Source organism: Microplitis mediator, chromosome 3, assembly GCF_029852145.1.
Source record: "Microplitis mediator isolate UGA2020A chromosome 3, iyMicMedi2.1, whole genome shotgun sequence".
Taxonomy (NCBI): domain Eukaryota; kingdom Metazoa; phylum Arthropoda; class Insecta; order Hymenoptera; family Braconidae; genus Microplitis; species Microplitis mediator.
The window spans coordinates 13881904-13896443 of NC_079971.1; the positions used below are offsets into that span (position 1 = coordinate 13881904).

At 30.1% G+C, this 14540-nt stretch overlaps 1 protein-coding gene across 1 annotated transcript in view; it reads right to left on the reverse strand.

Moving 5' to 3' along the window:
* Positions 1-14540, reverse strand: part of LOC130666166 (lachesin-like) — an 853034-nt gene that overhangs the window by 791775 nt on the left and 46719 nt on the right. The window lies entirely within an intron of this gene.

The following is a 14540-nucleotide window of genomic DNA, read 5'->3' on the forward strand; positions in this document are numbered from 1 at the left end:
ATAGGCTAAATAACGTAGTTTATAGAATCAGAAAAATCCCCAAAGGAAAATATAAAATTGTGCATGTAAACCGTCTTGCACCGTACTGTGATCAATAAGAAAAATAAAGAGAAGTCCGGCTGGGACCCTAAACGATCTCAGTATAGACGTTGTAAAGGGTTCCCGGGATTCTGTAGTCAATTAGTAAGTCTAGGATATCTTACAAACTGATAGAATTGAAGATGTCTGAACGACTACTAAAGACTGGTATAGTCCTTAGGAGAAGTCTGACAGTGGACCCTGAATAACCACACTATAGACGTTGTTGAAGAGTTCCCGAGATTCTGAAAGAAGTCTGGCTGAGGGCTCCGAACGATCTCGGTGGTAACGTTGTTCGAGGGATTCCCGGGATTCTATAAGGACTGGAATGTTCTAAGTTCGGTTATTAGCTGAGGGAAGTCCGTCTGAGGACCCTGAACGATTAGTCGTTGTAAGGGGTTCCCGGGATTCTTGGGCCTTTGATGAGAGACTGGATATTTCTTTTGGTTTAAGTGAGCTCAGCTCAAATCAAAAGTTTGAATTCTTAGGGCTTATCATTGGTCAACAGTATCCTGACTGGAGCTTTGGGATCCATCCGGAGTTGGCATAGTCAACATTTCTCTTAAGTAGTGCACGACTTCTGGGAGATAGGTGGATACCCTGGAGAGTTTCCGAGGAACTTTTAGGAGGAAAAATTGAAATTCGTTGCAACGTGTATTATTCAGTAATCATTGATATGTTAGCTATAGATAACATATCGGCATATGAGCTGAATGGACCGAGCGGTAGAACATTGAGCATTAAGATCGAAAAAGTAGCAAATTGATCACACTAAAAGTTTATAATGAACAACTGATAAATGATAGAATGTAATGATGAAATATGTTTGAATATGAAATTTAATAAAATGTTGGAGATACTCGTTTTGTTTTTTTCTATTATGTGCAGATAATATTTCCAATTTCATTGGGGAAGGAGAGAAGGAGTCCATTCCTAGTCCTTCAAGGAGGAGAGGAAGGAGTTCCTGTTTCCATCCCGTACCTGATCCCATTCCCATTGAAGGTCCATTCAATCAAGAGGAGGGTTACATTTTTAATTTATTTATTTTGATTCGTTAAATAGAAAATAGAGTCACGAACACTGATTAACTTCTTAGCAGAATATTTTATTTTGTTATTATTATTAATTCTTAGCTCAATTAAACTATAGACTATTTTTTTATTTTTTTTATTATCTTTGCGTTAGCCTACAGGGTTGTTTTTGGGCTATGGTGTTTTTTTCCCTGTAGGGTGATAGATAGGGTGTGTTGGGACCATAGCGGAATCGAACGAAGATTGTAAATAGTTTTAATTTCAATTAAGTTCGATTCTTCCAACACAAATTTTATCGGGACGATAATTTTATTGAGAAGGGGATAGTGTAACGAATGTGAAACTGATCTTTTAAATATTTGAATAGCTAGAAAACAAATGCCTTCTTCTCTTGTTTTATAGATGCGCGATTAAAGTCAGTCGTATATTGACAGTTTAACAGCAAACATTGTATCTCAATAAACTATATATTGCTCTTGCTTTCTTTTACTGCTGTTAATTGTGGTGTTATTATTTCTAATATAAGTGTGTTATCATTGTAGTGTATAAGTGATATTAATTTAAGATACCAACCACTACAATATATATATATATATATGTATATGTATATGTATATATATATATATATGTATATATATATATTGTAGTGGTTGGTATCTTAAATTAATATCACTTATACACTACAATGATAACACACTTATATTAGAAATAATAACACCACAATTAACAGCAGTAAAAGAAAGCAAGAGCAATATATAGTTTATTGAGATACAATGTTTGCTGTTAAACTGTCAATATAAAACTGACTGACTTTAATCGCGCATCTATAAAACAAGAGAAGAAGGCATTTGTTTTCTAGCTATTCAAATATTTAAAAGATCAGTTTCACATTCGTTACACTACCCCCTTCTCAATAAAATTATCGTCCCGATAAAATTTGTGTTGGAAGAATCGAACTTAATTGAAATTAAAACTATTTACAATCTTCGTTCGATTCCGCTATGGTCCCAACACACCCTATCTATCACCCTACAGGAAAAAAAACACCATAGCCCAAAAACAACCCTGTAGGCTAACGCAAATATAATAAAAAAATAAAAAAAAATAGTCTATAGTTTAATTGAGCTAAGAATTTATAATAAAAAAATAAAATATTCTGCTAAATAGTTAATCGATACGCGTGACTCTATTTTCCTATTCAGCGAATCAAATAAATAAAATTAAAAACATGTAACCCTCCTCTTGATTGAATGGACCTTCAATGGGAATGGGAACAGGTACGGGATGGGAACAGAAACTCCTTCCTCTCCTCCTTGAAGGACTAGGAATGGACTCCTTCTCTCCTTCCCCAATAAAATTGGAAATATTATCTGCACATAATAAAGAACAAAACAAGTATCTCCAACATTTTATTAAATTTTATAGCTAAACATATTTCATCGTTACATCCTATTATTTATCAGTTGTTAATTATCAACTTTTATTATCGTGATCGATTCAATAATTTTGATCTTAAATGCTCAATGTTCTGCCGTTCGATTCATCCAGACCATTCTCCGATATGTCATCTATAGCTGACATATCAATGATACTGAATAACACACGTTGCAACAAATTTCATTTTTCTCCCTAAAAGCTCCTCGGAAACTCTCCAGGGCATCCATCTATCTCTCAGAAGTCGTGGCCATCAACAAAAGAGAAATGTCGACTGTGTCAACTCCGGATGGATCCCAAAGCTCCAGTCAGGTTGCTCTTAGCCATTGATAAGTCCTCAGAATCAAACTTTTGACCCTCGTTGAGCTCACTTAGATCAAAAGAAATATCCAGTCTCCGATCAATGACTGAGGAATCTCGGGAACCCCGCAACGATTAATCGTTCAAGGCCCACGGCCAGACTTCCCTTCAGCTAATATACTCAAACCCAGAACATTTCCAGTCCTTATAGAATCCCGGGAATCCCTTGAACAACGTTACCACCGAGATCGTTCAGAGCCCTCAGCCAGACTTCGTTCAGAATCTCGGGAACTCTTCAGCAACGTCTACAGTGTGGCTATTCAGGGTCCACTGCCAGACTTCTCCTAAGGATTATTCCAGTCTTTAGCAGTCGTTCAGACATCTTCAATTCTATCAGTTTGCAAGACATCCTAGACTTACTAACTGACTACAGAATCCCGGGAACCCTTTACAACGTCTACACTGAGATCGTTCAGGGCCCCAGCCGGACTTCTCTTTTATTTTTCTTATTGATCACAGTACGGTGCAAGACGGTTTACATGCACGATTTTATATTTCCCGTTAGGAATTTTTCTGATTCTATAAACTACGTTATTTAGCCTATTTTCAATTTCATAAGGACCCTCCCAATCGCATTGAAGTAAATAAATTTTTTAATTATTTCCGTTAGTATCGACTTTTCTTTTTTTTGTAAATCTAACTCATGATAATAATCTCAGCAGTTTCATAAAACTTTTCTATTTATCCGTGTAAAACTTATTCATTGACTTGATAAAATATTTGAGGTATTATATAGCCCAGATAAAAATTTTCGAATGTTACTATCTATACAAAATCGGTTATCTATCGTTCTTCATCATAGAATCATCAAATGTACCCGGTTTATTAATCATGTCAATCGATTACAAAACAAAAGAGCGGTTAGATGTCACGATATTTTTAGCTAATTTGTACTTCTTTTTTTTTTTTAATTTTATCTAGCTATAATTATAATTAAATAATGATACATCACCAAATTTATCCTTTCCCAATTGTATTTTGTCCACAAGTTCAATTTGAACTCCTCAATCAATTCTATGAAAATTTTTACCGTCTTTACTTTTTCCTGTTTTAAAAAAAAAAATAAGATTATCCGTGGTTTGGTGTTTCGATCACTTTTATTTTATATTTTTATCACACGCGTAATTACTCAGACTCGCACTAACACAAATTGATAGAAATATTTTCACAACACTAATTCATTAATCACGAACTTTTTTTTTTTTTATGTAGTACATCACACAAATAAATTCAAATATGCACTTTGACACCGATTAAGAAAAATATTTTCACAAAACTTAATTATTTAATCACTGAATTCGTTTAAATTATTACACGCACTTGAAATCTATATTATAAAATATATTCACAAATTTTAATTAATTCATCACCGTATTTATTTATATTACTACGCGAACTTTAACACTATAACACATATCCACAGAACTTTTTTTTTTTTTTTTTTTTTTTATCACCGAATTTACTTATTTTACTACACGCACTTTAATATAATAACATATATTCACAAAACTTATTCAATTCATCACTAAATTTATTTAAATTCACACGCACACTTTATCACAAATTTAAAAAAAATATGTTTTTACTAAACTCGTTTAATTGATCACTGAATTTACGTCTTTTTATTTTTTTTTAATATCAAAAACACGATCGTTTCAAACTTTTGCCTTTCCCGTCGCGTCGCAATATTTTGACAGCTATTTTTATTTTATATTTGTAAATACACACGAAGGTTACGCGCACTTCTGACACCAAATTGTAGTGGTTGGTATCTTAAATTAATATCACTTATACACTACAATGATAACACACTTATATGAGAAATAATAACACCACAATTAACAGCAGTAAAAGAAAGCAAGAGCAATATATAGTTTATTGAGATACAATGTTTGCTGTTAAACTGTCAATATAAGACTGACTGACTTTAATCGCGCATCTATAAAACAAGAGAAGAAGGCATTTGTTTTCTAGCTATTCAAATATTTAAAAGATCAGTTTCACATTCGTTACAATATATATATATATATATATATATATATATATATATATATATATATATATATATATATATATTAGGGTGTCCCAAAATAAAAAAATATTTTTTTTTTAACGTCTTATGGGCTCAAAAGTTACTTCATATTATAAAAAGAATCCTCATAAAATTTCAGCCAGATGTCTTTAAATTTGAGCTATCACAAAGGGGGTCCCCTTTTCCATTTAAAACACACGCGAAAATTTTTCATTTTAGTTTTTCGTTATAAAGACTATGAAAAAATTTTTTTTTTCAGTTTTGCTTGGTATGATTTTGTAAGAAATTAAATTCTCTACAAAGAAGTGCTGATGCATTATGTATGTCAAACGAACTGGGAAAAAGTTAAGGAGCTTCGAAAATCGACAAAAATTTAGTTTAATCAATGTTCAATTTTTTTTTATTATTTTTCATTTTTATTGCATCCAAAATTTTTTTTTTCAAATTTTAACGACCACGCTCTTGTAGGAAATTCAATTTCCTTCAAAAAGTATCTGATATCATATATACGTCAACGAAAAGTGAAGTTTAAAACATATTAATTTTTTGAACTAAAATGTCAACGGAAAGTGAACTTCATTTTTCGTTGATATTTAAAGCCCTGTAACTTTTTTCTCATTCATTTGACGTATATATGATATCAAATACTTTTTGAAGGAAATCAAATTTCCTACAAGATCGTGGTCGTTAAAATTTGAAAAAAAAATTTTTTTGATGCAATAAAAATGAAAAATAATAAAAAAAAATTGAACATTGATTAAACTAAATTTTTGTTGATTTTCGAAGCTCCATAACGTTTTCCCAGTTCGTTTGACAGACATAATGCATCAGCACTTTTTTGTAGAGAATTTAATTTCCTACAAAATCATACTAGGCAAAACTGAAAAAAAAATTTTTTCCATAGTCTTTATAACGAAAAACTAAAATGAAAAATTTTCGAGTGTGTTTTAAATGGAAAAGGGGACCCCCCTTTGTGATAGCTCAATTTTAAAGATATCTGGCTGAATTTTTGTGACGATTTTTTTTATAATATGGAGTATCTTTTGAGCCCATAAGACGTTAAAAAAAAAATCATTTTTTTTATTTTGGGACACCCTAGTATATATACAACAAACTGCTGTAAGCACGCAATTTCTAATTTTTAAATTAAAATTGAAACAAAATATAATCATTTTATTATACACAATCCATTTTATATGTGTATATGTATCATTCAGGGGAAAATGAAATACAAAATTAACCAAATTATTCACGGGTGTGTGATACACACACGTGAATTTAGCGTCGCGAATACTAACAATTCCCGGAGAGGTTATCAGCGACAATGCATGGAAAGAGAATACAAGAGTACTTACTCGATATTGTTTCCCAAGTAAATCCAAAGCAAAGACTCGAACTCAATCACCCGGTGATTTAATTATATTTAGATAAATTAACCACTGTTAATTGCCGGCAAAAGAATAAACGTAATAGCAACGCAATTTTTGACTCGATAACAACAGCGTCCTTTCGTCAATACTATCCGTACCTTTCTAATTGCTTTTTGGGCCGGCCACTTGTTGGCCACCCACGTGGCGCAACAATCGCCCTTAAATATTATTATTGTTATCTAGCCCTGGGCCTATTTTGAATCCAATAAATAAATTATAAAACATTTTTCCCCAACCTGAATGATACATATTAAATCAAATACATTTATCTAGTATTTATTTATACCAAAATCATACGTTTAAAATATATATTTAATTAAATAATAATTATTTAAACCATGTGTTCTACATCGATATTGCAGGGGAAAATATTGATTTTTCCTCTCCTTTGCGGTCACTATTTCTTATCTCCTTAATATCTGGATATCAAATTTAATCCAAACAAAATAAAAACAATGATTGGGGCATAATGTGACCACACATTATGTCCCCCTGATAACACAAAATAATAAATGTTCCCTTATAAACAATAAATATTGACGATTATTATTTTTAAATTATAAATTAAAATATTATCATACACGTGCTCTCATTCACGCCACGGGCATGCGCCACTCCACGAGCAAACGCTATCTCCGCACCGGCGTGGTCTCGAAATGCCCGCGTAACCATTTAAATTTGAACTTAAATACTATTTTTAATTCTTATTACTAATTAATTATAAATTAATTTGAATGGTTACGTGACAAAAGTACATCTCACTTATGTTCCTTTTCTTCCAATTTTGTTCCTTGTCTACTATTGCTACCTCATTAAACTTAAAATTATGTCCGGTGTTAAAGTGGTGTGTCGACAACGCTGTTTTGTTTTCATTCAACATGCTATAGTCTTTACAGTCTACCCGGTGTTGATATATTCTTTTCTTTAGCAATTGTTTCGTTTGTCCTATGTGGAAGAGACCACACTCACACGGTATTTTGTAGATGACAATAGATTGTTCTAATAATGGTGTTTTATCTTCAAGTTTTGTGAACTAAGTTTCTAGTTTATTCAAATTGTAGTATACCAATCTTAGGTTAGTGTTATGAAATACTCTACTTATTTTATAAACAGATTATTAATGAAAGGAAATTTTATAGACTTTTTGGTCATGCAGTTATTATCCTTATTAATCTTGTTGAGTTTATTTTTATCTTCTCTAAACTCGTTAAAACACTCGTGGTTAAACTTCACTGGATAGTTATTCGATATCCAAATGGTTTCTACTTTCTTGAAATTGTCCTCATAATAATCTCGATGACTCAGTTTTGTTATTCTGGTTAGTAAGCCTCTTACAACACTGATTTTTTGTTGTAACGGATGATTTGACTGGTAGTTTAGAAGCCTTCTTGAGTGGGATGGTTTCATGTACCAATTAGTCTTAAGTTCTCCTTTAGGTGACCGAGTGACCAAAGTATCTAGGAAAGCAATAGAGTTGTCTATTTCTTCTTCAATAGTGGACTGAATTTTACTGTTAACTCTATTAAATCTACTCACTAGGTCTTCGATTTTGTCTTCTGGAACCGCTACAAAGGTGTCATCTACATATACTTTAAGTATTGGGATGTTATATAGAACGGTATCCATTACTTTGGATACTACATAATCCATCACTATACTTGCAAAGACCGGACTGGCTGGGTTGCCCATAGCACTGCTATCTAAATTAAGATAAAAGTCATTGTCATAACTAAAGTAGCTAGTCTCAAAGCATAGACGAATTAGTTCAACTAACAATTCGAGTGTTATGTTGATTTCCTTTGACCAGACGTTCCAGTTATCTCCAATAATTTTCACCACCAGTTCTTTAGGAATATTAGTATACAGAAAAGTGACGTCGAGTAATATTAGTTTATAATTTGGACCTAATTTAATTCCTTTAATTGACTCAACAAAACAACATGAATTCTTGATGTTGTATGTAAACTTAGTTGTTACTGGACTTAAAACGCGATGTAAACATCTTGCCAATTTATAACGTGGAGAATAGGGTGGGCCAAAACAATCGACTTGTTACGTCCAGATTATTGGACTTAATTTAATATTTATTTTAATCCAAGCCAATGGCTTATAGACTGGGAATCTGTGAGGATGTTTGTCTGGGTTGATGATTGATAAAACTTAAATTACAATTAATTATCTGTATATTGAGACCAAAAAAAATAGTTTTACAATTACAAGAGTTTACAAATAAAAAGTCTAATGCTATGAATACAATAACTTAAAATTATTCTATAAAAGTACTCGGTGGCTACTTGCCGACACTAGATATTATGAATTTGGGTCTATCTGTGTATTAGGTGGCTAGCAGCCGACACTAGATATTATGAATTTGAATTTATCTATTAAGTCGTCACTATAAGATTAATTTCAACAACCGACTAATTCGAATATAAAATAATTTGACTTATATAAAAAGTAACTTATTTAAGAATTACAGTACCTAAGATCGCAGCAATTAGATTGGTTTATTAGTAGGTTACACTGAATTTAATGTGCGATTCACGATATATAAATTTATTTTGTCGTTGGATTTAATTTCTTGAATAGTTATTAACTGAATAGAGATTACAAAAATACTCGTGAAATGTTGATGAATTTAAATGTGGAAATACTTGTATAATAATTGAATAAATTGTCAGTGTGAGGACTCTTGAAAATAAAAAGGAAACTAGTGCTGAGCTAGTACGGAAATAAAGTGTGAGAACACTTGAGTTTTCCTTTCCTTACTCAACCGGAACTAAACTGGACTGAGCCGAACTGCGTCGAGCAGTTAGCTCTCTTAGCTCCTACTGTGTCCGACAGTTAACTCCAACTAAACCCTAACTGTAACCCTAACACTTTTTATAATGTCTTATCGGGTCTATTCCATGTATTGTTTTGGGGGAAAACTGTGTCTAATCGGACCACAGTTCCTATGGGACCTTTCCCTTTCTCTATGATTTTCACCTTAGGAGAGCGGTAAGGGCATGCCCCTATGTGGACCTACATGCGTGCGCACCCACACCTACACCCACATGTACAATATTTTACATATAATAATATTTAAAATTTTAATATTTATATTTATCGTTTAAATTTATTTATTATTATTGTTTAAATTTATCTATAATAATATCATGATTTGTTAACTTTAAAGTAGTAATTTTAGCTAACATTATATTTTTTTTATTGGCGTTGAGCCTATATTATTTATTTATTGTTATAAGTTTTATTTACTCAAAAATTACTACTTTTGTTAGTCGATTTTAATGATGTTGGAATTAAATCCTAATTTGAATTTAAAATAGGTGGCTAGCAGCTGACTCTAATTTACAATATTCAAAAATTATATTTTCTATTTTAAATTTAAAATTACTCATAATTATTATTTTTTTTTTTTTTGTAAGAATTATTTATTAAATTATTAATTATTCTTTTACTTGAAGTCGATAAACTGTTCATTGGAATATTTGTTTATTTGTTTTTTTTTTTTTTTAAGTATTACGTTTAGAAATTATTTCTTTGATTATTAATTATTCTTTTAATTGACGTTGAGAATTTGTTTATTTGAATATTCTTTTATTTTAAGAAGTATTACGTTTTAGAAATCATTTATTGGATTGTTATTTATTCTTTTAATTGAAATTAAGAAATTTGTTATTTGAATATTTTTTATTTGTTTTAAAAAATAGAAATTGTTTATTGAATTTTATTTTCTTAATGACTATTTCGTCATTAAAATCTAATTTGTCTATTTGTTTTGTGATACCAAGATGTCTCGACAAAAGTGCACTCAAAGAGAAAGTAAGGGATTAAGATTGTATTTATTTATAACTAAAAAATTATATTCCACGTACACTTTTGTTGATAAATATTTTTGGTTTTTCTTCGAAAAGTGTTTCCAGATGGCCTTTGGGCCTTTACAATTACTCTCGGGGTCATTAAAGGTACATTTAGGTGTTTGTTTTAGCGTTTCACGAACGTCAAAACGAACAAGCCTAAATCTTGAAAAATTACATTATGTCTTATCGCTTTGTTTTAAAAAAAAAAGAAAATCTGGTCGCCGCATAAATTTAATTAAAATGTTGGAAAATCCAAAAGTACACACCTCAATCACTCATTTTATTTTTAATCATTACTTTTATTATATAATATAAATGTATTTTTTTTTTATTATGAACTTTTATTCGACTTACAAATTATCAATTTGATTTTTTATTTCTTATTTTCAGTTTAATATTTTTTTTAAATATTCCGCCTTTTGTCTTAGATATCACTTTTTTTTCAAACATATTAATACGCTAGTGCTGCCACTAGTAGTTGATGGAGAGAAACAATGAAAAAAATAATAACAACAGTAAAAAAATAGCAGCTAAATTTTTCACGAATAATCACTTTTATGTCGTTAATTAATTACAATTAAACTAAAAGGATTCATATAGTAATTTTCATAAGGGTTCTTGTGATAAAAAATACAAAGACAATAAAATAAAAGTTAGGCCGATTAATGGTGTCTATCGGGAGTTATCGTGCTTACGAAGATTCATACGTAACAATTGACAGCACTAGTTTCTTGGATTAAAATAATTAATTTAAAATTAATGAATTAACAAATCGACTCAACATTGAGTTTAAATTATTCCTTAATAAATTATCTGCATGCGAGTACACAATTTAATAATTTTTTGTGCTATGAAAAGGGTGTAGAAATGTTTTTATATGAGAAAAATTGTCAACGAGGAAGAACCGCCAGTAAAGCACCCCTAGCGCTTTCGCGCTTGAGGTGTGCAATATAAAAAAAAATATATCAATAAAATATAACGTTCAGCATTTAGCTGGATGTAACAGACTATTTGTTTTTTAATTTTATACTCTGAAAAATAGGTTGGTAGACACCTCGAAAAAATTCTCTCCAAGTATGAACTTTTAATTTTAATAGGAAAGTCCTCCACCCCTTAGTTTTTTATTTTTTCCTTATTATTAGAAAGAAAAATTTATATCTCGGTATTTACTCTTTGGAAAAAATATTTCGTGTCATACATTTATTGGAAATTGAATTCTCTACAAAAAAGGCCTTCTGCAATTTTTTTGTAAACCTCACCGTTCAAAAGTTATTAAAGGTTAAGTTTTATTATTTTCAGGCAGTTTTCTTTTTTCTTATGAATTCTATAACTCGTCAAAAAAAAATTATTATGATACGTACACCTCATGGCTTTATAGAAAATTCACTGCTCTACAAAAATGATCTCTTATGATTAGTCGATTAAATTAACCGTTTAAAAGATATTTATCGACAAACTTCAATGCACACTAATTTGAACAGTTTTTGATTAATAATTCGAACAATTACTATTTAATTTATCAGTTTCTGGGAAATTCGTACAAACTTGAGTTTCTGTCGTGAAAGCAACTACTATAGAAGTTCCATGTTCGAAAATTTATTTGTAATTTATTATTCTTATAATATTTTCATAAATTTTATCTTTATTAATTAGCAATCCCGATCGTGTTGTTAATTATTTTATAATTAAGTCTTATAATCACCATGCAAATAATAAATTATTTCATCAGGTATGCAAGTTAATGACATTTAGAAATACTGAAAATGCAGTATGTAACGGGTAGATACAAGAGATAAGTTGAGAATAGGAAACATAGGCGGCGTTAGTTTCACAAGACAAACAAAAGAAGCGATGGAATTCAAAAACAAAAATCCCCTCGAACAAAAAAATTTAAGTATATTTTGTGGAAAAAAGTTTCAAAATATACTCTGAACAAATGCCATAAAATTATTAACAACACGATCGGGATTTCTAATTAATTAAGATAAAATTTATAAAAATATTATACGAATAATTAATTACAAATAAATTTTCAAACAGAGAACTTCTATAGTAGTTACTTTCACGACAGAAACTCAAGTTTGTACGAATTTCCCAGAAACTGATAAATTAAATTGAAATTGTTCGAATTATTAATCAAAAACTGTTCAAATTAGTGTGCATTGAAGTTTGTCGATAAATATCTTTTAAACGGTTAATTTAATCGACTAATCATCGAAATTCGGTTTCAGACATGAAACCCTTTTCACGTTTTCAGGGAGTTAAGTAAAAAATTGTCGATACATGATTTCTCATGTGTACTAGTGAGTATCATTGAACAAGCTTGTTCCAAGTTCTTTAATTTATTCTTGTTCAAAGTTTTTACCCTTTTAAATTCCAATTCATATTTTCTATAATTCAATTTCTCACATTCCTTAAATACATCCGTTGGTATCTGTATTCGTAGCAACTCAACTATTCTGTCTCTTTTTGACATTTGTTCATTAATTGTCCACACTGTTAATTTAATTTCAAGATTCCGAATTTTTCTTAAAAAACTTCTTTTTTGAATGAGTTAGATTCAAACTAGAGTGACTGAATATTTCTACAATTATTGTTTATGTGTTTAGGATAGATCCCTTTATAACGGCATTGTAGAAGAAATATTCTTCTATTTTTGTAATTAGCTATTTTCCTTAAAGCATTGAGCCAATCCTTAATGATTTTAGGTATCTGATGTCCATAATTATTACTAATGTAATTCAGGAAACCCCTCGGTTGAAAGTAATCATTATTCGGTATCGTGTCCATATTGATAAGAACTTGAGTAGTTTGAATCGTAGGTATGTGGACTAAAGAATCTTTCGATGTTAGGTTATACTAATGTACAACATTTTGTCAATTTATTTAGAATTTCTTAAGTACTGTAACAATATGATACATCAATACTTATAATTAATCTTGATTAATGTGAAACTTTAAAAATCCTCAAGATTCGTTTTTTAGTACTCAACAACTGTCAGTAAAAAATTATTAATTACAAGCCTGATTACAATATATAATCTGAACACAACGTTTGAATTTCATAAGAGAGAGAAAAAGTGAGAAAAGAATAGATTTTATTTATTGTTCCTTATATGGGGAGACTTATATGGTTCTATACATCGAAAAATATGTAAAGTTAAATACACGGTGCATGTATCGTACCATATATTGATGAATTACATATGTATTCTTATCTGTTACCACATATAAATAAGATTTATTATTTAATATTTTAAAACTTATGTGTTTTCAAATATATAAATAATATATTGAAGTTATACGGAAATGCATAAAGTCATTTAAAAGAAAACACACATAGAAATATCATAAAATCAGCCAAAATCTATATATAGTTCTATATAAGATTTCATGTATTGTTCCAAATATATTATACCTGTAATAGGGTGGGTTGAAAAAAAACTTTTTTTTCGTTTTTTTTAGCATGGGGGTAGAATTTGTACCTTATAAAAAAAAAAATTTTATTTCAAGAAAAAAAAAAAATTTTTTACTCAACATTTTGAGGTGGCCCGCTCGTTTTTAAAATAAATAATTGATTAAACGGGGCAGTTCCAACGAAAAAAAGTTTTTTTTGTCCAAAATCGTGGAAAACATCTAATAATTGTCGGATGTGATTGTTTTTTTTACTTCACTTTCATTTTAATTCAAAGAAAATGCTTTCCATTTTGTGATTATTTACTTAAATTACAAAAATAATAGGAAAAAAATTTGTTCAACTTCTGACTTTCTATTAGCTTTCAAGGGGACACCCTACAGATTCTAGAACACTATGTAATTTTTTTCGTTGGGACTACCCCGTTTGATCAATTATTTATTTTAAAAACGAGTGGGCCACCTCAAAATGTTGAGTAAAAAAAATTTTTTTATTCTTAAAAATTTTTTTTTTTTTAGAAGGTACAAATTCTACCCCCATGTTAAGAAAAACAAAAAAAAAAGTTTTTTTTCAACCCACCCTAACCTGTAACATATATTTTTTAATACCTTTCTTTACAATATATAATATTTTTATGCGGGAGAATATACGTTACAAGGTCCAACTATCAATGCTTAAATAGGTAGTCAAAACAAGCTTATTTAAACATCAGAATAATTGACAGCTTTAATTCATAAGGTAATGAAGTCCAGAGCGATTGTGATTCGTGACTCAGGTTAATGCCAATAGCTGACCATGCCATTAAACTGGAATTATAATGTTTCGACAACTGGCCTCAAACTGTGAAACTTGAAATGTTGAGTAAGTTGTAATGTTGTGTTGAGTATTAATGTAATG